The 25,500-nt window shown below is 44.8% G+C and overlaps 1 long non-coding RNA gene and 1 pseudogene across 1 annotated transcript; one reads left to right on the top strand and one right to left on the bottom strand.

Moving 5' to 3' along the window:
• Positions 1-5,955: 5,955 nt before the first annotated feature.
• On the bottom strand, positions 5,956-24,870 carry LOC140393523 (uncharacterized). The gene is made up of 3 exons (XR_011935644.1): positions 24,819-24,870; positions 7,508-7,687; positions 5,956-6,310 (listed from the first exon to the last, which is right to left on the bottom strand). It is a non-coding gene; the product is annotated as an uncharacterized lncRNA (long non-coding RNA).
• Positions 7,500-7,690, top strand: LOC140394581 (U1 spliceosomal RNA; annotated as a pseudogene).
• Positions 24,871-25,500: the final 630 nt, after the last annotated feature.

Raw genomic sequence — 25,500 nt, 5'->3', positions numbered from 1 at the left:
TCATTATGAAAACTATCAAGGAACTTCTCATTACGATTCAAAAGGATGCTTTGCGATTGAGTCTTGTTGCCTTCATTTAGTCCTTTCAGGTCCTCTGCTGCCCTCTTTCTGTGTTGTCTCTGAGCCCTCCTTCTCGGGCATTTTGATGCCGTCCTTCTGGAGTCTTGCAGTGTCCTCATAGGGTCTTTCCCCTCTCTGGGGTTTTTAACTGCCTACTCTGAGCCTGGCGTTGCCTCTTCCTTGAGGTCATAGTTGCTTTCTTTGAGGTCTTTATTGTCTGCTTTGAGGCACTGCATAATGTTGTGCAACTTTAAATGCATTACCACTTTAAGACTGTCAACCTTTTTGTAACTGTCCACAGGTGCTGTTTCTCTCTCTCTCTCTGTCTGTGCCTTTCCCGCACCTTTGAAGTTTTGGTGCGAAACTGACAGGTCCTCCCTTGAACTTTTAAAAACGTATCTTTTACTGTTAGAAACTTATCTCAGCGATCTATGGAACTTTAGCTGAGCCCGTGACTGTTCTTTTTAAAAAAAATCTTTTTATTGGCATTTTTCATATTTATTTTAAATAAATTTAGAGTACCAAATTCATCTTTTCCAATTAAGGGACAATTTAGCGTGGCCAATCCACCTAACCTGCACATTTTTGGGTTGTGGGGGCGAAACCCATGCAGACACGGGGAGAATGTGCAAACTCCACAAGGACAGTGACCCAGAGCCGGGATCGAACCTGGGACCTCAGCGCGTGAGGTAGCTGTGCTAACCACTAGGCCACCGTGCTGCCCAAATGATGCACAATCAATGACCACTAAAGTGAGGTTGTAGTCCAACTGAAGGCTTTAATAAGCTACTGTTTCCCCCAGTAGCTCATGTTCAGAATGAGGGCTGCTGGGGCGGCACGTGTTCTTATACCCTGCCTATCAGGGCGGAGCTATTATACACTCTAGCCAATAGCAAGCATACAGGTTCTACCAATGGTACTTTAGCCTCTCAGGTACCGTAACACCTATAATACCACACCAAACATCCCCATTTCTGACCTTATGAAGGCCATTGATGAAGCAACTAAAGATTGCTGGGCCGAGGATAGCACCCTTAGGAACGCCTGAAGTGATGTCCTGGAACTGAGATGATTGACCTCCAACCATCACAACCTTCCAACAATTTTCCTTTGTGCCAGGCCCGATTCCAACCAGTGGGGTGCTGTTCACCTGATTCCCATTGACTACAGATTTGCTAGGGCTCCTTAATGCCACACTCGGTCAAATGCTGTATTGACCATAAGACCATGAGAAATAGGACCAAGAGTAGGCCATTTGACCCCCCGAGCCCGATGTGCCATTCGTAGAAACATAGAAAAAATAGGAGCACGAGGAGGCCATCTGGCCCTTCAAGCTCCTCCGCTATTCATTATGATCATGGCTGATCATCCAACTCAATAGCTTAGTCCCGTTTTCCCCAATATCCTTTGATCCCTTTCGCCCTAATGCTATATCTAACTGCTTCTTGAAACCATACAATGTTTTGGACTCAACTACTTCCTGTGGTGACGAATTCCACATGCTCACTATTCTCTGGGTGAAGAAAGCTCTCTTAACCTCTGTCCTAAATGGTCAGACTGTATCCTCAAACTGTGACCCCTGGTTCTGGACACACCCACCATTGGGAACAACCTTTCTGCATCAACCCTATACAGTCCTGTTCGAATTTTATAGGTTTCTATGAGATCCCCCCCTCATTCTTCTGAACCCCAGCGAATACAATCCTAATCGATTGAATCTCTCCTCATATGTCAGTACTGCCATACCAGGAATCAGTCTGGTAAACCTTTGCTGCACTGCCTCTATAGCTAGAACATCCTTCCTCAGATAAGGACACCAAAAATGCACACAATATTCCAGGTGTGGCCTCACTGAGGCCCTGTATAATTGCAGCAAGACATCCCTCCTCCTGTATTTGAATCCTCTTGCAATGAAGGCCAACATACCGCCTGCTGAACCTGCATGCTTACCTTCAGTGACTGGTGTACGAGGACACCCAGATCTCGTTGCATGTTCCGCTCTCCTAATTTATGGCCATTCAGATAATAGTCTGCCTTCCTGTTTTTGCCAACAAAGTGGATAACCTCACATTTATCCAAATTATACTGCATCTGCCATTCATTTGCCTGCTCAATCAACTTGTCCAAATCCCACTGAAGGATCTCGATATCCTTCTCACAGCTCACCCTCCCACCCAACTTGGTGTCTTGGTGTCACCTACAAATTTGGAGATATGACATTTTGTCCCCTCACCTAAATAATTAATATATATTGTGAATAGCTGGGGTCAATAGGAGCACGTCTAATCCAACATTCCTTACGTCCACTTTCAGGCCCTTTTCCCATAACCCTTTATTCCCTTACTGATCAAGATCTATCTCAGCCTTAAATATTAAACCCCACAGCTCCCTGTGGCGAGGAGTTCAAGGCTCGTAACCCTCTGAGAAAAGGAATTTCTCCTCATCTCATTCATAAATTGGCATCCCTTTATTCTGAGACTATGCCCTCTGGTCCTAGGCGCTCCCATGAAGGGAAACATCTTCTCAGCATTTACCCTGTCAAGCCCCTTAAGAATCTTCTATGTTTCATTGGGAACATCTCTCAATCTTCTAAATTCCAATTAGTAGGGTCCCAACCTGTTTAACCTTTGCCCTTAAGACAATCGCTCCATACCGGAGATCATCCTCATGAACGTTCTCTGAACCACCTCCAATGAAATAATAGGTGAAATTATTCCGCCTCACGCCACCGGTAGTGGTGTTCCTGGTGAGACGGCGAATCCAGTGTCGGGGACAGCGCCGATCCGTTTTCAATGCTCTGACCCCCGGGATTGAGGTTCATGCTCCGGTGCCAGTGGGATGATGCAGATGGGTCATTAAGGCCGATTTGCATCCACTTAGCAGGCCGGGCACCATATTCTGCGGGCCTACGTGATTCTCTGGTCCTCTGGGCCAGGAATCATGTGACGAGAATTAATATCGGTATCGACAAGTGTGGCCCTGTCCTCGCAGTTGGCCAAGGGGGTAACTCCTTAAGGGAGATGCCCCCAAAGTCCACCTGAAGGCCATCCCTCCCCCCCATAATGAAAGACCTGCCTACCCCACCCTCATCAGTCCGCCCCCACACCGCCCTCCCCGAGACCCTCTCAGAAAGAGATCCCCCCACAGAGACCTGCTATAAAAGGAGACCTCACAGAGACCTCCAAAATAAAGAGAGCCCCCCTCAAGAGACCACCTAAATATAGAGAGCTCCCACAGAGACCCCGTAAATAAAGCAAACCCCCAGGGACCCCCTAAATAAAGAGACCTCCACAGAACCCCCCAAAAAGAGACCCTTGTCAGAAAGTCCCCAGAAAAGAGACCCATGTCTGGAAGTTAGAGAGTAGTCCAGATAGGGGCAGTGAAAAAAATACTGTTGTAATACTGACCTGGGCAATACACCTGCTGGCTCAGACACAGGCAGCACCACTTGTCAAATCCTGGAAAGGGAAACCAGTCAGATATGTTTAAACCTCCTCAGATCCTTGAGCTGCAAGCAATTTATTCATTTCTCTTACTAGGCTGTGATTGACGGCTTCCAAACACACAAAGCTGTCAGCTTTACTCCATTCAACCTCCTTCATGTTTGAGTAATTCTGAAGGGCTCTCACCGCAATGTTTATAAACATCAAGCTTTGTTTGCTAGGTCCTGGATTGGGGGGTGGCCAGCCACGGGACCTCACTATCGGTCGGCCCGCTCAAAATGCCAGCCCAATAGTGGGATTCCCTGTGCATAAATTTGCATGGCAAAGGATTGGGAATCACTTCCTGATTCACGTCCCCAGCAACCAATGCATCCACTATATCTGTAGCTACTTCTTTTACTTCTCTTGCAACCTAGGATGCGAGCCATCAGGGCCAGGGAGCTTATCTGCCTTTACCCTCGTTATTTTGTCTAATACTATGTCTCTAGTGATGGTGATGGTATCTAATTTTCCCGGTATTCTTTAGTATTAATGGGATGTTCACCGTGAGGACTGATGCAAAATATCTGTTTTTCTCCTCTGTCATTTCCTTCCTCTCCATAACTATCTCCCCAGATTCATTTTCTAAGGGGCCTATGTCCACTTTGACCTCTCTTCCTTTTTATATTTTTAAAGAAGCTCTTATTGTCAGTTTTTATTTTCCTCGTTAGTTTGCCTGATTGTTTATTTGCCCTCTCTTTATCTTTATAGTCCTTCTTTGTTGGATTATCCCAGTCTTTGGGGCTGTCACTGAATTATTTTTCCGTATCTGATTTTGTTTTCAACTTAATACTCTCCTTAATTTCCTTGGTTAGCCTGTTTGGTTTATCCCTCTCTTAGAACCTTTCCACCTTACTGGGATCTTTTGGGTGAGAGTCATGGATTACCTTCTTAAATATCTGCTAGTACTTGTTTACTGTATTTCCTGCTAATCTGTCTGCCCAGTCCACATTAACTAACTCTAAACTCATTTCATTGTAATTCCCTTTATTTAAGTTAAACACAGGTGTTTCCAACCTAAGTTTCTCACTCTCAAACTGAATATTAAATTATATCATGTTATGATTTCTACTTCCTAGGGGATCTTTTATTCTAAGGTCATTTATTAAACCTGCCTCATTACCTATTACCAGATCCAAGTTAGATTGTTCCCTGGTTGGCTCCATGACATATTGCTCTAGGAAACTATCCCTACTGTACTCTGTGAATTATTTGTTGTAGCTACCCTTTCCAAGTTGATTAACCCAATCAACATGAAGATTAAAGTCACCCATAATTATTGCCCTATTCTTTTTTCATGTTCCTATTATTTGTTGATTTATATATTTTCCTACAGCGTTACAAGAACAAAACTTGGAACTTCATATTCAGCGATAGTTGACCTAAGCGTGGCTACTGTTTGGCAGTATATACACTACTTCTACCGATGTCTTCTTTCCCTTGCTGTTTTTTAGCTCCACCCAAATGAACTCAACATCATCTAAGTCTAGATTGTCTCTCACAACTGTCCTCATTTCACACTTTATTAACAGCGCTACCCCACCACCGTTTCCTTCTCTTTTGTCTTTCCAAAAGATCAACTATCGCTGAATATTAAGTTCCAAGTTTTGTTCTCCTTGTAAACATGCCTCCCTAGTGGCTAAGAGATCATATCCATTCATATTGATTTGTCAAGTGCAGTCACTCTCATCTCATATATTGAGTTCAACTCTTTTGGCTGTGTATGGCTTAAGGCTGTAATGAGGTCAGGAGCTGAGTGACCCTGGCGAAACCCAAATTTAGAGTCAGTAAGCAGGTAATTGCTAAGTGAGTGAGTGCTACCAGGTAGCATTGTCAACAACACTTTCCATAATTTTTCTGATGATTGAGAGAAGGCTGATGGGACATTAAATGGCTGGGTTGGACTTATTCTGCTTTATGTGGACAGGACATACCTGGACAGTTTTCCAAATTTATGTGTAGATTCCAGCAACTGTGTTGGAATAACTTGGCTAGGAAAGTGGCTCATTCTGGAGAGAACTCTTCAGTACCATTACCGGAATGTTGTCAAGGGCCATAACCTCTGCATATCCAATGCTTTTAGCTGTTTATTGATATCACGTGGAGTGAATTTAATTGGTTGATGTTGGGGACCTCAGGCGGAGGTCAGATGGACGCAGATGCTTCAGCCTCATCTTTTGTACTGATGTGCTATGTTACAACATGCTAGTGCGAGGTCAATTCCAGCCCCAACTGACCCGGAGACACAACACAAGCGAATTAACCAATAATTTTTAGAAAAATACCCGAAGTCTTTGGCCATTGGTTGCCCAATAATAACAGTCACCAGGTTTGTAAACGTAAACACAATTAATTTTTATTAATATCAAGAACTGTAATGAAATCTGCAGAAAATACAACAGGTTAACTATTATCTAATTCCTAATTCCCCACTTTAACTTATCTCCCATCCTCTACACACACACACAAGATGGACAAACACAGAGGAGAAGGGGGTAAAAATAATAAGTAAGAGGGGAAAAAAGTCTTTGTTTCAGATGGTGTTTTTTTGCACCTTCTCCCTCTTCAAACTTTACTTTCAGGTTGACGTTTTACCGTAGATTTATTCAGGGTCCCTGTAGTTTCAGAAATACAGCACACAGCCTTTCTGGAGGAAGAGGGAGAGAGAGAGCAGATTCTTGTCTTTGTTTGTAGCCAGCAATGGTTCCCCTGTAGATCCAGTCATTCAGATTCTCTGCAGCTTCAGGAATACAGCATTCACAGCCTTTCTGGAGAAGGAGAGAAATGCAGGTCATTGTCTTTTTTGTATCTAGGACTCAACTGCTCCCTCAGGTCTCTGAAAACCATTCCACTGGGATAGAATCTAATCACCACCTGTTACCGGGCAGAGTATGGCCTTTTGGCCAATTCATTGTCCACCAGCCAATCAATCAAACTGAGTCCCACCACATCTCTCTCTCTGGTGCTGAAAGTCTGAAGCTCCTTTTCAAACTAGCAGCGGCTAGCAGAATGTTCTCTCCTGCAACCTCTGAATTCCTCATTCAATCTGTGGCTTGATTTAAAGATACATGTCTATTAATCACTCATGGATCAAAAATGATAACTGCAAAATAATAGAAAGGAGAAATGAGAGAATAAACAGGAAGGACCCTTACAGTTGGGCTCCTCCATCATTGAGGGGGATATTTATGGAGCCTCCTCCTCCGGTTATTTGTTTAATTGTCCACCACCATTCATGACTGGTTGTGGCAGGACTGCAGAGTTTTGATCTGATCTGTTGGTTATGGGATCACTTACGTTTGTCTATCGCATGCTGCTTCTGCGGTTTGGCATGCAGGTTGGCCTGTGTTCTAGTTTGACCAGGTTGACATCTCATCTTTAGGTATGCCTGGTGCTGCTCCCGGCATGCTCTCCTCGATGAACCTTTCCGGTGCGGACTCGATGGGTCAAATGGCCTCCTTATGCACTGTAAATTCTATATCTATGTCTATAACCAGGGTTTGTCTTCTGACTTGATGGTAATAGTAGAGTGTGGGGGGTGGGGTAGGATGGGGGGGGGGCTGCTGCTGGTAGTATGTTCTGTTTGATACAACTGAATGGCTTGCTCAACCATAAGGAGTCAATTACATTGCTGTTGGCCTGGAGTCACATGTAGGCCAGGCCAGGTAAGGATGTAAAATTTGCTTCCCTCAATGACATTACTAAACCAGATGCGTTTTTAAGACAATGATTTCATGGTCACCACGAGAATAGCATTTTATTCCACATTTATTAATTTAATTTAATGCCTGTTATGGTGGGATTTGAACCCATGTTTCCAGAGCATTATCTTGTGTCTTTATATTACTAGTACAGTGGCATTACCACTATGTCATCGCCTTCCCCCTTAAATGCTCACACATGAAGAATTGTTACTTGGCTTTTGACTTCACTGTGATGTTCAATATGGAGAAACTGATACTTACCTGGCAGGGGTGAAACCATGATCAAGAAGGTGGTTCGCCCAATCTGCATACAAGAAGGTGGTTCGCCCAGAACGAGGCTAGCTCATTGCACTTCAGGTGTGCTGACGCCTGCGATGTCCCCAAATGTGGGATACCCGACTGCAAAATTTGTGGTGGGGGGGACTGCGTTCGTGCTCTCCCCTGGTTTGTAAAGCAAAAATAGATCTTTATTAGTTCTTTGTGCGGAGTGCTGTTGTATGTAATTCTTAGTCTCCGCCCAACTTTGTAAAAAAAAACCATGGAGAAACTGCCTGCTGACAGAGCCATTATAGGGCTGACACATGTAAAGTTGCACCTTGGCTGAAGTATTGGAGGCCAGTGGCACCCATGGAACTGTGTCTCCGCATGAACAATGGTCATTTAGACAGGAAGGGAGAACATTTCAGAGGAGAAAGAAGTGGCTGTACATTTGCTTCCTTTCCTCCAATTTGTTTCTGTTATTCCGTTACATTGTATATCACTTTGTAATTGAAACGAAAGGACAAGGAAAATAGCTCACAGGACTCAGTTCTCCAAAGTTCACCTATCCTGAGCCACACCCAATCCATCACTATCCTGTTATGAGGAATCTACTAGCCTACACTAGATTTTGCTCCTAAAACTCCTTTTAAAGCAGGAACTAATTTTATGGGTAATTCTACATGTAAACACTCATTTCTTGTCACAGGTCACCATGGTACCTTTTTTTAAATTTAGAGAATCCAATTCTTTTTTCCAATTAAGGGACAATTTAGAGTGGCCAATCCAACTACCCTGCACATCTTTGGGTTGTGGGGGTTTTTGTGTTCTGTGATCTTATCTTGCAGTGAGTCTACAGAATTGCTGGTGACTTACTCAAAACAATGTTTTATTGATGTACACGTGGTAAAGCAACGATTAGAATTCAATGCAGACCAAGTTATCATAGAGTACATTAGACTCTCCTGGAACTATCCTTATATGCAACTGTCCTCATGAACACCTTACAACCTTCTGATGAGAGGCCAATGTCACATGACCGATGTCTCAAGACCGCATGGTGGTTCTGTGCTCCCACCTGCTGATTGGAGGTCACACCACCAACTATATACAATATTGTCTGCAGACATATCACCACAGAGGTGAGACCCATGCAGACACGGGGAGAATGTGCAAATTCCACACGGACAGTGACTCGGGGCCAGGGTCGAACCCTGGTCCTCGGCGTCATGAGGCAGCAGTGCTAAAGGTCACCATGGTACCTAAGGGGCATTCCATTGTCCTGCATGACTGCCACATAGTTCAGATATTCGATGCTAGGTATTCTTAATTAATATGGTACGGGCGTAGATCAGCACTTTGTATTGGATGTATGACAGGCACCCACCTAACATTGCTGGGTGTTCCTTCAGTTTTACAGTGATTATCATATATTCTGTCACACAAGGAAGATATTAAGAAATTTGGTCCAGAAATGAGACCCCAATGTAGCCGGCAATTTAGGGGTTGAACAGACTTAGACTCTGGGGAGCGAAAGATCAGGCCATAATGTGCACCCTGTTTGACTGTTTAAGAAATGATTTAGAATTTATCTTGATTACTTAACTTGCCCGTGGATACATTTCTTCAGCAAATTCCATTGCTACCATGTTGTAACGTTTAATCAGTGTAAGATGAATGGTGCCATCTTCCCCACCCTTTTTTCAAATAAGTGATTTTCCTGCCAGTAATGTGCTGATAACAAGTGTATTCAGTTAATGAATGAAAAACATGGGAACAGAATGTTAATTGAACCACAGTGGTGGCTAATGCTGAACTTCAAAATACTACAGTACAGTCAGATTGATTTTCGTCATAATTATAATGATAGCACAATAAGTTCTCATTATGAGAGGCTGACTATGATGGTAGGAATGTACACATGAACTTACAAAGTAGGAGCATACAAACGAGTCGGCCACTCAGCCCCTCAAGCCTGCCTCACTATTCTGTAAGATCATGGCTGATCTGATTGTAACCTCAACTCCACATTCCCACCGGTGTGATGTCACCAATGGAATTTAATGGCTAAAAATCACCTGGGTTGTAATATTCAAGGAGCCCCTTCACAATCTTTTGTCCTCACTGTTTTGGTTGCACAGTGGTTAGCACTGTTGCTTCACAGCGCCAGGGATCCAGGTTCGATTCCCGCTTGGTCACCGTCTGTGCGGAGTCTGCACATTCTCCTCGTGTCTTCGTGGGTTTCCTCCGGGGTACTGGTTTTTCCCGCAAGTCCTGAAAGACGTGCTGATAGGTAATTTGGACATTCTGAATTCTCCCTCTGTGTACCCGAACAGGCGCCGGAATTTGGCGCCTGGGGGCTTTTCACAGTAACTTCATTTGCAGTGTTAATGTAAGCCTACTTGTGACAATAATCAAGATTATTATTCACTGAAGTAAAATGTAAGATGACTGTAATTTTGATGTTTAACTTACTTGTCTCTTTCCACATTATGTGTGCACCACCTCTTGAACAACAGGGCAGCAAGAGGACATGCTTCCAGATCTTGACAATGTTGCTCTGTTACTGAATGCTATTTGGGAACACCTGCCTTCTGTACCTATCTCTTGCCCTGAGAGGAAACCACATCTGTTTATTACCAATCCTTAGCAGCCACTAAGAAATGTTAAATGTCAGGAATCATAGGGTAGATGTGTTCTATCACTATGCATGAGCAGGGATTTGATACTTCAGCATTCTGTACACTCTACCAACCACGATTGTCGCAATCGGTATACATTTGGAGAGTTTGAAAAATTCATCTCTTTGCATAACAGCATCGATGTGAAGTCACCAATGAAATCTAAAGTGCTGCAATCACCTTGGTTGTAATATTCAAGGAGCCCCCTCACAATTTGGTTTGCCCTCACTGCTTCACTGAAGTCAAATCATCCATGTTTACACTTTCTCTTCCTGAGTTAGATTGGCTCCTCTTGTACTTTTCAAGTCTGCTATATCTATGATTTAGTAAGTTGTTACTCCACAAAAGACTATTGTGCAAGAAAAGGACTTGAGAAGTTTCCCTACCTTTTTAAATTTGTATGAAACTCCATTCACTGTACTGTGTGGTGTAGGTATGTGTAATATTATGTATAATAGTCAGTGCAGTGACATCACCACATCCCACATACAGCTCCGCTGTCTGGAATGAGCTGGTAGACATCAATTACTTGGAATTTCTTTGAGTCTGTATGCCTTAGGCAAAGGAGGTCATGTTCAATGTGAAAATGTAAACAGCATTCATGATATGACATAAACAGTGTGGATTTGAGCACCAAGAATAAAATGTTCAATTAAAGTGGTCCAGTATTTAACCCTAATTTTGGCTGTGAGATTTATCATCTTTATCCAGATATTTGGAAAAGGCTTCACGTGATTTATCTACATAATGTGGCGCTTGATATACCCGGATGGTTGAATTTTTCAGACCATTTGCAGGATTTTCCCCAAATCCGGCAGAGTGTCAGGTTCAGACTGCATACCGATGCGCATCTCTCCAGAAGCGCAGCCGAGTTTTGATTCCAGATTTTCTGGTACTCGGGGCACAGAAAATCCGAGAGCGTGGTTTGTACCGCCACTCTAGTGGGGCGGCCTGGTAGTGTGCGGCCAACGAGACATTTTATTGACCGTTGCCCATGTGCAGGGGTGCCACATTCCACTGATTTCCATCCACATAGTTGTTTCTACCAGTATGATTGAATTGATTCGCACATAAAGCAAGGGCGAGTGAAATGAGGTGCATGTTGATTGCTCACAACATTGAATGTGAGAGGCGTGCGCTCACTCCATGCACAAAGTGTAAATATGTGGTTTTACCATTTGAAGCTGTGACAATTCTATTAATATATAAATGATTAAGTATTTTCGACAACTCCTTATGAAATATTTGGAGTGTATTTAATGTATTTAATCTTATTCATGGGGTCATGGTTAGTGCGTATGCCCAATTTCAACCTTGTGGTCCACTGAGATGAAGGAGGGCCACCCATGCGGCCTAGATTGCCCATCTCTGATCGAGTGTTTCAGATGGTAGAGAACAGAAACTCCCAAACAGGATATGAAATACAAGTTGCTCTTTTATTTACAGTAACAAAATGAGATTTAGGCGAACACAGCATTCGAGCAAGGCATTCCAAATAGTGCACGTAAAAAGAAAGGTTATGAATATTTCAAATGCAGGGGTGTCTCAGTGGTTAGCACTGCTGCCTCATGGCGCCGAGGACCCCGGTTCGATCCCGGCCCCGGGTCACTGTCCGTGTGGAGTCTGCACATTCTCCCCGTGTCTGAGTGGGTCTCACCCCTACAAACCCGAGGATATGCAGCGTAGGTAGATTGGCCAAGCTAAATTGCCCCTTAATTGAAAAAAAAAATGAATTGGGTATTCCAAATTTAAAAAAATATATATATTTCAAATGCACTGTTTCAAAATGTCAGGTGCCCAGATTAGTTTGCCAACCCATGGTGGTGCCAAAATTTTGATGTGGGGCAGCTACTTGTCCTTACAACAGTGACACAGTTCTTGAAACTAGCTTTCTGCTGAGCCCGAGCCAATGAATACAGTTCCTCATAGTTTCCATCAGGCAAGTCTACCAGGTACTGTGGATATGGCGAGTGGCTTCATTGTAAGCCTGACCCTGCTTTCTGACCTCACCACCATAGCTTCTTTCATCTAGTCCCACTTAAGCATGAAATACTGTGATTCTAAGGTCCATTATCTGGAAAATCAACTTTGCAAGATTAAGATAATGTTCCCATTAACTTACATGTATCCCAGGCTGTAGATTTGAACAGGTCTTAATATTCAGCTTTAGGACTTATCTAACAGTGAAACAACAGCAGGATAGTTGTTTTCAAGTCTGTAGAATCATTAAAGTTCAAAGAAGACAACTTAACAAGTTGGAAATATTTTTTTTGGATAGATTTTGAGTACCCAATTCATTTTTTCCAATTAAGGGACAATTTACCGTGGCCAATCCGCCTAGCCTGCACATCTTTGGGTTGCGGGGGTGAAACCCATGCAGACACGGGGAGAATGTGCAAACTCCACACGGACAGTGACCCAGAGCCGGGCTCGAACCTGGCACCTCGGCGCCGTGAGGCAGGAGTGCTAGCCACTGCGCCACCGTGCTGCCCACCAAGTTGGAAATATAAGAACAAATTGATCGCCTAGTTTCCAAAAGCTGACTGACTGTTTTTGGTTTGCAAACCTTAGTTTGGACACACTGGAATGTCAGCCATGGATCAGTGGGTAACATTCTTCGCACCGTGATTACAAGGTTTCGGTTTCAAATTCCACTCCAGGAACAAAGTGCAAAAATCTACACAGTACCGAGGGAGTACTGCACTGTCAGAGGTGCTGGCTTTCAGATGAGATCCTAAACTAAAGCCGCACCTGTCTGCTCAGATGGGTATAAAATGTTCCAGGAGTTATCCATGTTGCCCAGGCTGATCAACCTCAATCACCATCACAAACAGAATTTCTGGTCATTATCACGTTGCTGCTGGTGGGAGATTGCTGTGCACAAATTAGCTGCTGTGTTTCCCACATTACAACAGTGACTACACTTCACAAGTAATCATTGACTGTAAATTATTTTGAGACATCTGGTGGGAGTGAAAAACACTATATAATTACAAGCTTTTCTTTTTTCTTTTTTTAATGGTGTAAATGGGAGTCTCAACACAGCGATTGGCACTGCTGCCTCACAGCACCAGGGAGCCAGGTTCGATTCCAGCCTTTGGTGACCGTCTTTGTAGAGTTTGCATCTTCTCCCTGTGTCTGCGTGGGTTTCCTCCGGTTGCTCCAGTTTCCTCCCACAGTCCAATGATATGCAGGTTGGGGGGATTGGCCATGCTAAATTGCCCCTCAGTGACCAAAGATGTGCAGGTTGGGTGGATTGGCCATGATCAATGTGCGGGGGATACTGAGATTGGGTGGGGGAGTAAGCCTGGGTAGAGTGTTCTTTTGGAGGGCCGGTGCAGGCTCAATGGGCCGAATGGTCTCCTTCTGCACTGTATGGATTGTATCTATGGTTGGTTTTCCCATTTGTGCCAGAGGACTAACTGGATACCTGTAGAAGAACATCTAATGTCGCTTCTGGAATAATAATAATAATCGCTTATTGTCACAATTAGGCTTCAATGAAGTTACTGTGAAAAGCCCCTAGTCGCCGCATTCCGGCGCCTGTTCGGGGAGGCTGGAATGGGAATTGAACCCACGCTGCTGGTCTTGTTCTACATTACAAGCCAGCTGTCTTAGCCCACTGTGCTAAACCAGCCCCGGTGAATAGTTCACCGTGCAGATTCATCTGCAATCCCAGTTGGAAGAGGGTACACAACAACCGTAGAATAAAAATACAGCTGGAGTACAGTAGAAACTATTATTTAAAATGGAAGTCTGAACATTAACAGTTCCCATGCAAACTCCAATTTAAGAGGTCTGGTTCGCATTGTGTTCAATGTGAATCCAACGTGGTGATTGTAGTATTTACAGAGATTCATCTTCTGGGATGAATCTGCATAGCTTTCTCTTGGCAAATCCTAATCATGCAAAAAACCTTTCAGCATTTACTGTCAAGTTGGTGCATGTGTCCATCTATGTCTGTGGGGAGAAGACACAGAGGTTTTGGATTTTCCCCACCTTCATTTTGCTGGAAGTGTTGCTCCTACCAGTAATGTGCTTTTAATTGCTGGTAATAGACGGTCTTTTGTGGGATGAATGAGCAATTTGGCAGGCGTGTGTTACTTCTGACTCTGTGCTGGTGTTTTCAAAAACATGACAGAAATGAATAACCACAATTATCCTCAATGAGTATCCAGATATGTCTCATTTCAAATAGGCCTTTGTATTTGCCTTTGCTCAATACACATAAGATATTTTATTGTTTTTGGTGACCGTATTACCACAGAAAAAAATAATGTTTTCGTGCCAGTTCTTTTCCTCTTTCTTCCTCCCTGGAAGGTGGTGAGCTCTACTGACGTATTGTTCAATGGATGACTTCCAGTAGCCAATCTAAGTGACAATTGTTCTTGTGTGAATCATGATAGTGAGTGCTGACATGCTATTCGACCATGGGGAAGAACACAGAGAAGCCAAATCTTGTCCCAATGCAAAAGTGCACTTATAATAGGAACCACTGGAGAGAGATCAGGGGCAGGATTTTCCATCTGGGCTTCAGGGCCCTAACATGAGGGTCCAATGGAGGTCCGTAGCCTGCGCTGAGTGGTAGTGATTTCCCATGAATTGACCAATTAATGCCCTGAGGCTGGATTCGCCACGAAGATGAGAGGACTTCAAACTTTGCACGGAGAGCTGACCCCACTGGTCTGCCACTGGGAGACTGCCTCCAGGCAGCTAAACTGTTCCTCAATGCTTCCACCTGGCATCAGACAATAAGCTTTAATAGGCCTTTAACAAACAATTTAATTAGCTACCTGTTGCTTTGCTGCTCCACCGTTCCGACCCGAGGGAAATGGCCTGCGGGTGGGATAGTACTGGAAGCCCAGCATGCCCACCAGCGTTGAAAATCTTTGAGCCCTTACACCTCTGTGCCCATCTGCTAAAATCCTCCCCAAGGTGTGAGAGCACTAACCAGTTTCCCCCACTCGAACCATGAGGACAGTTGTAGTACCTTGTCACTGCCCAACCGAGATCCATCAACTGAGCAAAGCTGAAAATCAATATATTTTAAAGTTTGCCTATTGTTTTTGAATACTTTTCCCTCCAGTGGAATGGAGCAAGAACACCTCACTTACACGATTGACTTATGTGTGGTGGAAAAATATCTAAAGAATGTTTTTACATCAGTGCTCCAATGGCAACAGGCCTTTTTCTAAGTTGTCCTCAGGACCATTCTGACTCAGATCATCTTTACTAAAATATTGGTTGAGGTGTGTAGAGGTATAGGGCCAATTAAAAAAAAAAAATAGTTAGCACAGTTGCTTCACAGCTCCAGGGCCCCAGGTTCGATTCCTGGCTTGGGTCACTGTTGGTGTGGAGTCTGCAGGTTCTCCCCATGTCTGCGTGAGCTTCCGCCGGATGCTCCGGTTTCCTCCCACAGTCCAAAGATGTGCAGGTTAGGTGGATTGGCCATGCTAAATTGTCCTTAGTGTCCAAAAAGGGTATGTGGGGTTACTGGATTACGGGGATAGGGTGGAGGCGTGTGCTTGAGTAGGGTGCTCTTTCCAAGGGACTGTGCAGACTCGATGGGCCTATTGCCCTCCTTCTGCACTGTAAATTCTATGAAATTTAGAGTACCCAATTATTTCTTTCCAAATAAGGGGCAATTGAGTGAGACCAATCCACCTACCCTGCTCATCTTTGCGTTGTGGGGGTGAGACCCACGCAGATACAAGGAGGATGTGCAAACTTCACACGGACAGTGACCCGGGACCAGAATTGAACCCAGGTCGTCAGTGCCTTCGGCAGTAGTGCTAACCACTGTGCCACCGTGCCGTCAAGCGGTCAAATGTTAACTTGCTCAGAACATATTCACTTAAATAGAGTTAAAATCAGGTTCAATAGCATTAGGTTTCCTTTGTTGTGTGTGGAGCAGCTAATAATTTTTGATAATTTGGTGTATCGCTTGCGACAGTGACACTCGTCTTATTTACCATGAGCTGTTGAGGTCCTTGGCGAGATTGTGGTATTTATGTGAACTCCTATTTTCTTCTGGTCTCCTTTGGCACTTGAACCATTGGAGACACATATACGCTTCCCTGTCGGTGAAGGTCAGGAACCCTGAAACAGGTGTTAGAACTGCACTGAAGAACTCTGTAATTATCCTCATCAGGTGGGGGTGCTGAAAATTAGACAACAACTTTGAAGGCCCAAATCATGACTCAGACATGGATCACAGGTGGGCTTCATTGGCCGTCGACCGATGTACTTGATTTCTCTGGATCTACTGAGTAGTAAAGTGATTCCTCAGATTGAGACTGAGGAAACTCATAGGGCTGGATTCTCCACTGTCGGGATTCTCCTCTGGGCCGGCAGCCCACCCACGCCCGGAGTTTCCCAATGGTGTAGGGCTGCCCACAATGGGAAATCCAATTGGCTGGCTGGCGGGACGGAGCATCCTGCTGCCGGCGAGGGGGCGTCGCACCAAACAACAGGTGCGGCGGGACAGAGAATCCCGCCCATGGACTAGGAATCTCTCCTGCCACACCCTCAGTTGCAGGGGACTGTGGTTTGGGGCAGATGAAATAAGTCCCACCTGAGTTGATAGGGACGTTTTGACCCGCTAGCATATCCAACTCCTGGCATAACTGTCCACTGTTTTGACAAAGTCCTACTAAATTTCCCAGTGCATCGCGAGAACAGTGATGTTCAGCCAGATTCACTTAACACCTCTTTTATGAATTGAATTTTCTTGAGCACAACCTGGCTCCTTTGTTCTCATATTTACATAGGTCAATTTGAATTACTAGAAAATGTTTTGCATAGAATATGTTTGTGAATTAGCAGGAGTACACTATTATCTCTATGAAACAATCCTGAGCTCAGAAATTTGCACTGAATCATAAAAAAGGTAGTAATTTTCTACTTTCTTCATGTCTACAGGCTGAGGAATAATTGCAGCTGGTTTTGGGCTAATGCCTTTCTGAAACAACTGCTAGGAATGGGCCAGTGGAAGCATTCCCTGAGCGATCCCGCCCCTTTTCTGGGAAATATTCAGCTTTTGCGTTGTGCTTTTCCATAGCAATATGACTCAAGAGTGGGTCCTCTGGGATCCTGAGAGCAAGTTCTGGTCAGTCTGGTTCGTGGCTGAGGAGTCAGACCGCTGTTAAATGAGCCAGTGCATTACTCTGCCGAAAATGGTGGAGGGAGTTTTCAGGGCATAGATTTGAAAATAAATGAACCTAACGAGCCAAGAGGATGAACTGCGGTGCTAAAAGTGTTCGTTTTGTGGATTATGTTCTTTTCTTTCTCATTTCTCACATCACCCAAGTGCACGGCAGGTAACCATTTCCAGGTTCGACTTTTACTACTGTTAATCTAGTTTCGAGACATTGCCTCATGCTGTTTTTACAGTGTGGTTACTGGAAGCAGCCCCAGCTCTGTTCAAGGTGTTGCCTGGTGGCAGTAGCGCCAGAGAAACAATGCCAACAGCTGCCTTCGTCCATTGGTCATTGTGAAACATCTGACAACCAGGATGTAAAGCAGTGCTTCTTTTAGCAACCATGCAAGCGTGAACTCGTACATACAGTCGCTGCAGACTGCGCCCTGCAATATAAACAGAACAGGTACACTACACCTAAAGCCAAGACTATTGAAAAACCACTTCAAGCAGATGCAGTCGTATATCTGTGATGCAGATGTGCAATAATAATGCAAAGGCTTTATTATGCCATTGTCTAAACCATCCTCTGATCTTCAGGCAAAGTGTCTTATTTCAGCTTTCAAAACCTGTCAGAGCTAGATACCTTGCGAACATTTTTTTAAATTCATTCACGGGACGTGGGCATTGCAGGCCTTGTCAACATTTATTGCCCATCCCTAATTGCCCTTGAGAGGGCAGTTAAGAGTCAACCACATTGCTGTGGGTCTGGAGTTACATGTAGGCCAGACTAGGTAAGGAAGGCAGGTTTCCTTCCCTAAAGGATATTAGTGAAATAGATGGGTTTTAACGACAATCAACAATGGTTTCATGGTCACCATTAGACTTTTAATTCCAGATTTTTATTGAATTCAAATTTTTTTAAATTAAAAACATTTTTTTTTAAAGAGTACCCAATTAATTTTTCCAATTAAAGGACAATTTAGCGTGGCCAATCCACTAGCCTGCACATCTTTGGGTTGTGGGGCGATAGCCACAAAAAACATGGGGGGAAACCCACGCAAACTCCACACAGACAGTGATCCAGAGCCAGGATCGAACCTGGGAACTCAACGCCGTGAGGCAGCAGTGCTAACCCACTGTGCCACCGTGCTGCCCTTTGAATTGAAATTTCACCATCTGCAGTGGCAGGATTTGTACCTGGATCCCCAAAGCATTACTATGGGTCTCTGGTTTACTAGTCCAGTGACAATACCATTGCGCCATCGCCTCTGAAGAATCATGAAGATTAAAATACGTCTGGTCACTGCATGGTGGAGGACATCAATAACATAACAGGCCATGAGATTGAGGCATATAAAAAACAGCAACCATCTGCATTATGTAGCACTTTTAAGGTAGTAGAATGTACACAGGTCGAGGTACATAAGATGTTATTAGGGCTGATCACCAAAACCTGGGTCAAGAAGATAGATTTTAATAAACACCCTAAAGGTGGAAAGTGAAGAAGAGAGACAGGAGGTTTTGGGAGGGATTTCCAGAGCTGAGGGCCTTGACAGCTGAAGTCAGAATTAGAGGAGGTAGAGAGCTTAGCTGCCAGGCTGGAGGTGACTATAGAGATAAGGAGGAGTGAAGTCAAGGTGGGATTTGAAGACAAGGATGAAAATTTTCAAGTTGAGGCATTGCTTCACCAGGGGTCAATGTAGGTCAACAGCAGAGATGGGATGGGGATTTAATGAGAGTTAGAAGATGGACAGCAGACTTTTGAATGACCTCAGGTTGATAGAGAACCACATGGGGAGGCTAATCAGGAATGAGTTAGAATAGTCAAGTTTTGAACTAACAAAGGCATGGCAGAGGGTTTCAGCAGCAGATGAATTGAGGCAGGGGGAAAGTTCACCAATATTACAGAGGCAGGCCGTCTTGGTGGTGACATGGATATGTGGTCAGAAGCTTACCTCAGGGTCAAGAATGGCATCACAGTTGGAAACAGTCTGGTCCAGCCTCAGACAGTTTGGGAGAGGGATTGAGTCGGTCACTTGGGAATAGAGTTTGTGCTGAGATCAAAGACCAGTTTCAATCTTTCCAATATTGACTCGGAGGATATTTCTGCTTACCCAGGGGCCATATTTTCCTGCAGTGAATAGAAAAGACTAAGCATAACATCTCGGGACATAAGAGGTTGCTTCCGGCATTGTCTTTTGCTCAGCTCTAGATAAGAGCACTTCTATGGATATACACCCACAGTTGGGCCAATGCTCACTGTTGCAGTGGATCCTGATCGCCAGCATCTTGACTTTCTTGAGGCCATCACTAGCTCTTGTTGCTCAGGCCCTTGCTCCTCCTGGCCCTGTGCCCACCAGCGATGGGCTGTCCTCCTCATCTGAATGAGACTCATTACCAAGGCAAGATTGCGTGCTGCCTGCATCATTCTTCTTCTTGGGCAGTCTCTCAGGGTTGAGGGTGACTTGCTTCTGGAGAGGGGGGTTCTGCGGTCACTGAATAGCCCGATCTTGGATCCGCAGACTCTGTCACAGGTTTGTCAGGTGGTATTTGATGAAGTGGGTGAGTGAAACGCTCCGGATTCTGCTCTCTCTTTCCACTGTTTACACTTGGCCTCCACGTGCACCGCACTGTGACTCTCGAGATGATTGGCGACTTCATGGATGCTTTTTCTCCACTTTGTGCATTCTAAGGCAAGCGATTCCCATGTGTCGGTGGGGATGTTGCATTTATTTAGGGAGGCTTTCAGAGTGTACTTGTAGCGTTTCCTCTGCTTTCCTGATGATCGCTTGCCATTGTGGAGCTCGGAGTATAGCACTTGTTTCAGGAGCCTTGTGTCGGGCATGCGGGCAATGGAGCCCGCCCATCGCAGCTGGTCGAGTGTGACCAGTGCCTCAATACTGGGGATATTGGCCTGGGAGAGGACGCTCACATTTGTGCGCCTATCCTGCCAGTGGATTTACAGGGTTTTGCGGAGGCAACGTTGGTGATATCTCTCCAGGGATTTGAGGTGTCTGCTTTACATTGTCCATGTTTCTGATGCAGACAGGAGGGTGGGGACCACGGCTGCTCTGTAGACCATGAGCATGGTGCTGGATTTGAGATCTCGGTCTTTGAACACTCTGTTCCTCAGGTGTCTGAAGACTGCACTGGCGCATTGGAGTTGATGCTGGATTTCATCATCAATGTTTGCTCATTGCTCCCGAGGTCTGGGACATGATCCACATTGTCCAAGGGCTCACCGTGGATCTTGATGGCTTGGGGAGAGTTTTGTGTGGCAGGACCGGGCTGGTAACGAACCTTTGTTTTCCGAATGTTTAGTCTGAGGCCCATTCTCTCCTATGCCTCGGTGAATGCATTGACAATGGTTTGTAGCTCAGCCTCTGAATGTGTGCGCGACACAGGTGTCGTCTGCATATTGTAGCTCGATGACAGATGTCGGGATGGTCTTGGTTCTGGTCTTGAGGCATCGGACGTTGAACAGTTTCTCATTTGTCTGATAGGTTAGCTGCACCCCCGCAGGGAGCTTCAGGGTAATGAGGTGGAGTGTTGCTGTGAGGAAGATGGGGAAGAGCGTTGGTGCGATGATGTAACCCGGTTTGACCACAGTTTGCACACATGTTGGGTCTGTGGTGGTTCGATTGGTGAGGATCACGGCTTGCATGTCATTGTGGAGCAGGTAGAGGATGGTGCCGACTTTCTGTGGGCTGATGGATTTGAGGAGGATGCTCCACAGTCCCTCATGGTTGACAGAGTCAAAGTCCTTTGCGAGATTGAAGAAGGCCATGTCCAGAGGTTGATGCTGCTCCCTGCACTTTTCTTGGATTTGTCACACACTGAGGATCATGTACATTGAGTCTATAGATGAGCGGAAGCTGCAGTGAGACTCAGGGAGAAGCTCTTCAGCCACTGACCTTTCCCGTGTCGGAGAGTAGGGAAATCTCTCTGTAACTTCCGCAATAAGACCCGTCTCCTTTCTTGAAAATGGTCACAATTAAGGCATCTCTGAATTTGTCCAGACAAGGATGATGAGGCTGTGGGTTCTTGTCAAGAGTGCCTGTCCACCACATTTTAATACTTCTGCAGGGATTCCATCTGCACCGAAGACCTTATTGTATTCCAACTGTCGGATGGCTTTTTCGACTTCACAGGAGCTGGGGTTGCGCTGAGATGGTGGCGGGTAGCGTGTTGCGGGATGGTGATAAAGGCACTTGCATTGAAGGCCTTGTCTTGGTTGAGGAGGTCTTCGAAGTGCTCACTCCAGCTGGCTTTGACTGCCTATCTGTCTTTGATGGGCATCTCTCCATTTTTGGCTCTCAGTGGGGTGGATCTCTGGGTAGTTGGACATGCTTATGACTGTGCTGAAGACGTTGCGCACAATGGTTGAGATTCTGAGTCTCCTGCACTCTTTCCACCTCCCATATGTTCTTTAGGTCGCAAGTTCTTTGTTGTACCTCAGCCTTTAGTTGCTTCTAGGCGTGTTTCCTCTCACTGAAGTTTTGGTGGAGCTGCCAGTTCAGGAACACCTTGCGTTTGTTGGTCAAGGAGATCCTGGATCTCTTCGAACCAGCCCTTCCTGGTCAAGGGCTCGAGCCTCTCCTCGCAGATGCTGACTATAGTGGCTTTTAAGTCAGACCAGGTGGTTTGAACATTCTGTGACTCTGGCTCGTTGGCCGCCGCCTGGTTAGCTGTGAGGTGCTGACTGAGAAGCTCTTTTTCCTCAGGGCCTTTGAATCCAGCGACAGAGGTTTTTCTGCCTCTGACAGTTTGGGGCCAGGGTGATGGAGATGACAGAACAGATTAGTTGGAGGTCAGTCCAGCAGTTGTTGGCTCCAGTCGTGGGGCAGGTGATGTGGACGTCTTTGCAGTCCCTTGTTCGGATAATGATATAGTCTATTAGGTGCCAGTGCTTGGAGCGGGGTTGTTGTAACGAGGTCTCCTGCTTGTCCATGTGGCAGAACAGGCTGTTCGTGATGACCGGGACATTTTGTCAGGAGGAGGACCGCGTTGGCGTTTGTTTTCCCTATGCCTTCCCTGCCTAACACGCCATTCCAAAGGTTTTGGTCCTTCCAGACTTTAGCATTGATGTCGCCGAGGAGAATCGGCTTGTCTCCCTTAGGGATGCGGGACAGCGATTGGTCGAGGCTGGAGTAGAATGCTTCTTTTGTCTCATCCATTGCATCTAGGATTGGGGCGTAGGCACTATTGTCTGTGATGTGCTGTTTCTGGGCCAGGGTGAGCTACAGGATCATAAGTCATTCGCTCAACCCGCAGCGGGGTTTGTTAAGATGTCCAACCAATTTGTTTTTTATGGCAAAGCCAACCCTGTAGGGACGATGTTCTTCTTCTGGTTTGCCTTTCCAGAAGAAGGTGAATCTGTCACCTTGTTCTTTAAGCTGCCCTTGTCCTGCCAGTCATGTGTCACCCAGGGTGGCGATGTCAATGTTGTGGCATTGCAGTTCCTGGGCTATGATGGCGGTGCGACGTTCAGGTTTGTTATTGTTGGGGTTGTCCATAAGGGCCCTGATGTTCCAGCTCCTGAAATTTATTTGGGTGGGGTGGGGTGGAAAATGCCTGTGCTTGGATTCTTTTAACGTGGGGTGGTCATTGCAAACCAACCACCACATAGTCCCAGCGGAGCGAGGTCCTGGCCCAGATGACCTGGAGACCAGGCTTTGGTGTGGGTTTGGGACTGACACACACTCATCATCCTCCGATCATCCTGGTCCTGTGCCAACCAGTGATGGGCAGTCCTTCACCTCATCCGATTGAGAGTCATTCTCAAGGCAAGATTGTCTGCTGCTTGCATCATTAGTGTTTCAAAGGATGTATGAACGAATTGAAATGATACAGAGTGTCAGGATCCAGCATTGGGCTTCATACTCACCACAAGGCCCACAACACCAGAGTGGAAGAAAGTCATTCTGTGTCCTGAGAAACTGCCTAAGCAGAGAAGAAGGTGATGATCCTGGAATGGAAAGCAGTTTTGGCAAGCCAGAGCAGGACATGGCGGTGTGTGGCGAAGACAATTGTATGCCATATCCATTCAAGTCTGCATGATTTGGACTTAAGGGAGCGAAGATGTAGGTCATACCAGGTTGAACAACCATGGTGACTGAGAATAGTATCCGTTTCAATTTCAAACATTAGTTGCTTTGCTTTTGAGGATGCAAAACACACAGCCAAAAGCAAGATAGGTGGCCTTACTCATATATAAACAAAACAACCTCCCTGTAATCGGAAGTGACCTTTCAACATGCCTTCAATTATCAAGGTGGAGTTGTTCTTGATAAACAATCCAAGGTCACTGTAACTTTATTATCTATTTCCTCATGTGGAGAAGGTTGATACATATGATAATGAGAGTGCAGTTTAACAAAATGCACTACATCCATTTAGAAAGACAAAAAAAGAACTTGCATTTGTATTATTGCAACTTTCACAATGACCCACAGTACTTAACAGCAAATTAGGTACTTTTGAAATGTAGTCATTGTTGGAATTGAAACACAGCGGCCAATTTTCACACAATAATGAAGTAAATGACCAGATAATCTATTTTGCCGATGTTTGGTGATAGGTGAGGGTTGATTAGTGTACGGGGAGAATTCTTCTGCTCTTTATAAAGCAGCATATGATTGAGTCCACCTAAAACAGTAGGGAGGGGCTTGGCTTTATCTGTTGTCAAAAAGGAGAACCTTTAGCAGCGGAGTATTCCTTCAATACTACACAGAGGTGTCGGTCGTGATCTTGTGCTCAAACCCTGGAGTGAAGTTTGAACTTGTGATCGTTTAATTCAGCCCATCTGGCCTGGGCTTGCAAAATCCTACCAACTGGCCTGGCTTGAGACAATTCACACCTGTTTAACCTGGGATTACCCTTCTCTCTGGCTCTGTAAAGACTTAATTACCTGCAAATGCTCGCATTCAAAATATCGTCTTGCATCTTTGACTTTGTCTATATAAATGTTTCTGGAACCTACCTCTTCATTCGCCTGAGGAATGAGCAGTGCTCCGAAAGCTAGTGCTTTGAAACAAACCTGTTGGACTTTAACCTGGTGTTGTAAGACTTCTTACTGTGCTCACCCCAGTCCAACGCCGGCATCTCCACATCATGTTTAATTCAGAGGCAACATTGCTACCAGAGTCAAATCAGCTACCTCAATGTAAATGGATATTGCTTCTATTTTAAAAGTAAAATCAACGTTTAAACATATACTTTCAGCTCAAGTTTTAGAATCATTAAGCCCCGGTATAAGAAATGTTATTTTCCAGTTGGCTGTCATTGTCTGTTGTTTATTTTAAGAAAACCCTTAGAGTCCCAATAATAATAACAATCACCATTTTTAATATAATAGTATTAACACAGGAAATATTCCAATACATTTTGTAGTAGGTCACCTGAAGCAATCCCAGGTTTAATTTCAGTATTGAAACACGATTCCCTTCCTATTTCTGGACTTGTTCTTAAAATTGGTGGCGATGTATCTTACCTGAACATCAGACCAGGAGGTGAAGTTGTTGTGCTGTTTCTTTAATCAAATATGTAAATAGTGAGTGTGCGTCGTCACCACAGGAAGTGATGTCATGCAGCATAGTGGTGTCTTCCCAGCTAGATGGAAATATAGAGCTTTCCTGTAACTTGTATATGGAATTAGGAACATAGGAACAGGAGTAGGCCATTCAACCCCTCGAGCCTGTCCCTTTGTTTAATGAGATTATGGCTGATCTGTGATCTAAGTCCATATATCGGCCCTTGGCCCATATTCCTTAATATCTTTTCTTAACAAAAATCTATCTCAGATTTGAAATTTACAACTGTTCCAGCTTCAACTGCTGTTTGTGGGAGACAGTTCCAAACCTCTACCACCCTTTGAATGCAGAAGTTCTTCCTAACATCTCTTCCAAATGGTCTAGCCCTAATTATTAGACTATGCCCCATTGTTTTAGAATCTCCAACCAGTGGAAATAGTTTATCTTTATCTACCCTGTCAATATCTTGAATGCTTCGATCAGATAATCGCATCACATTCTAAACTCTAGCGAAAACAGGTCTAATAAGTGTAATCTCTCCTCGTAACTCAACCCCTGGAGTCCAGGCATCATTTTTGTAAACATACGTTGCACTTCCTCCAAGGTCAAAATATCCCTCCTGGGGCAGCACGGTGGTGCAGT

Source organism: Scyliorhinus torazame, chromosome 17 (genome assembly GCF_047496885.1).
Source record: "Scyliorhinus torazame isolate Kashiwa2021f chromosome 17, sScyTor2.1, whole genome shotgun sequence".
In the NCBI taxonomy this organism is placed as follows: domain Eukaryota; kingdom Metazoa; phylum Chordata; class Chondrichthyes; order Carcharhiniformes; family Scyliorhinidae; genus Scyliorhinus; species Scyliorhinus torazame.
Note: the sequence above shows the minus strand (reverse complement) of the source record. Positions and strands in the feature narration are given on the sequence as shown.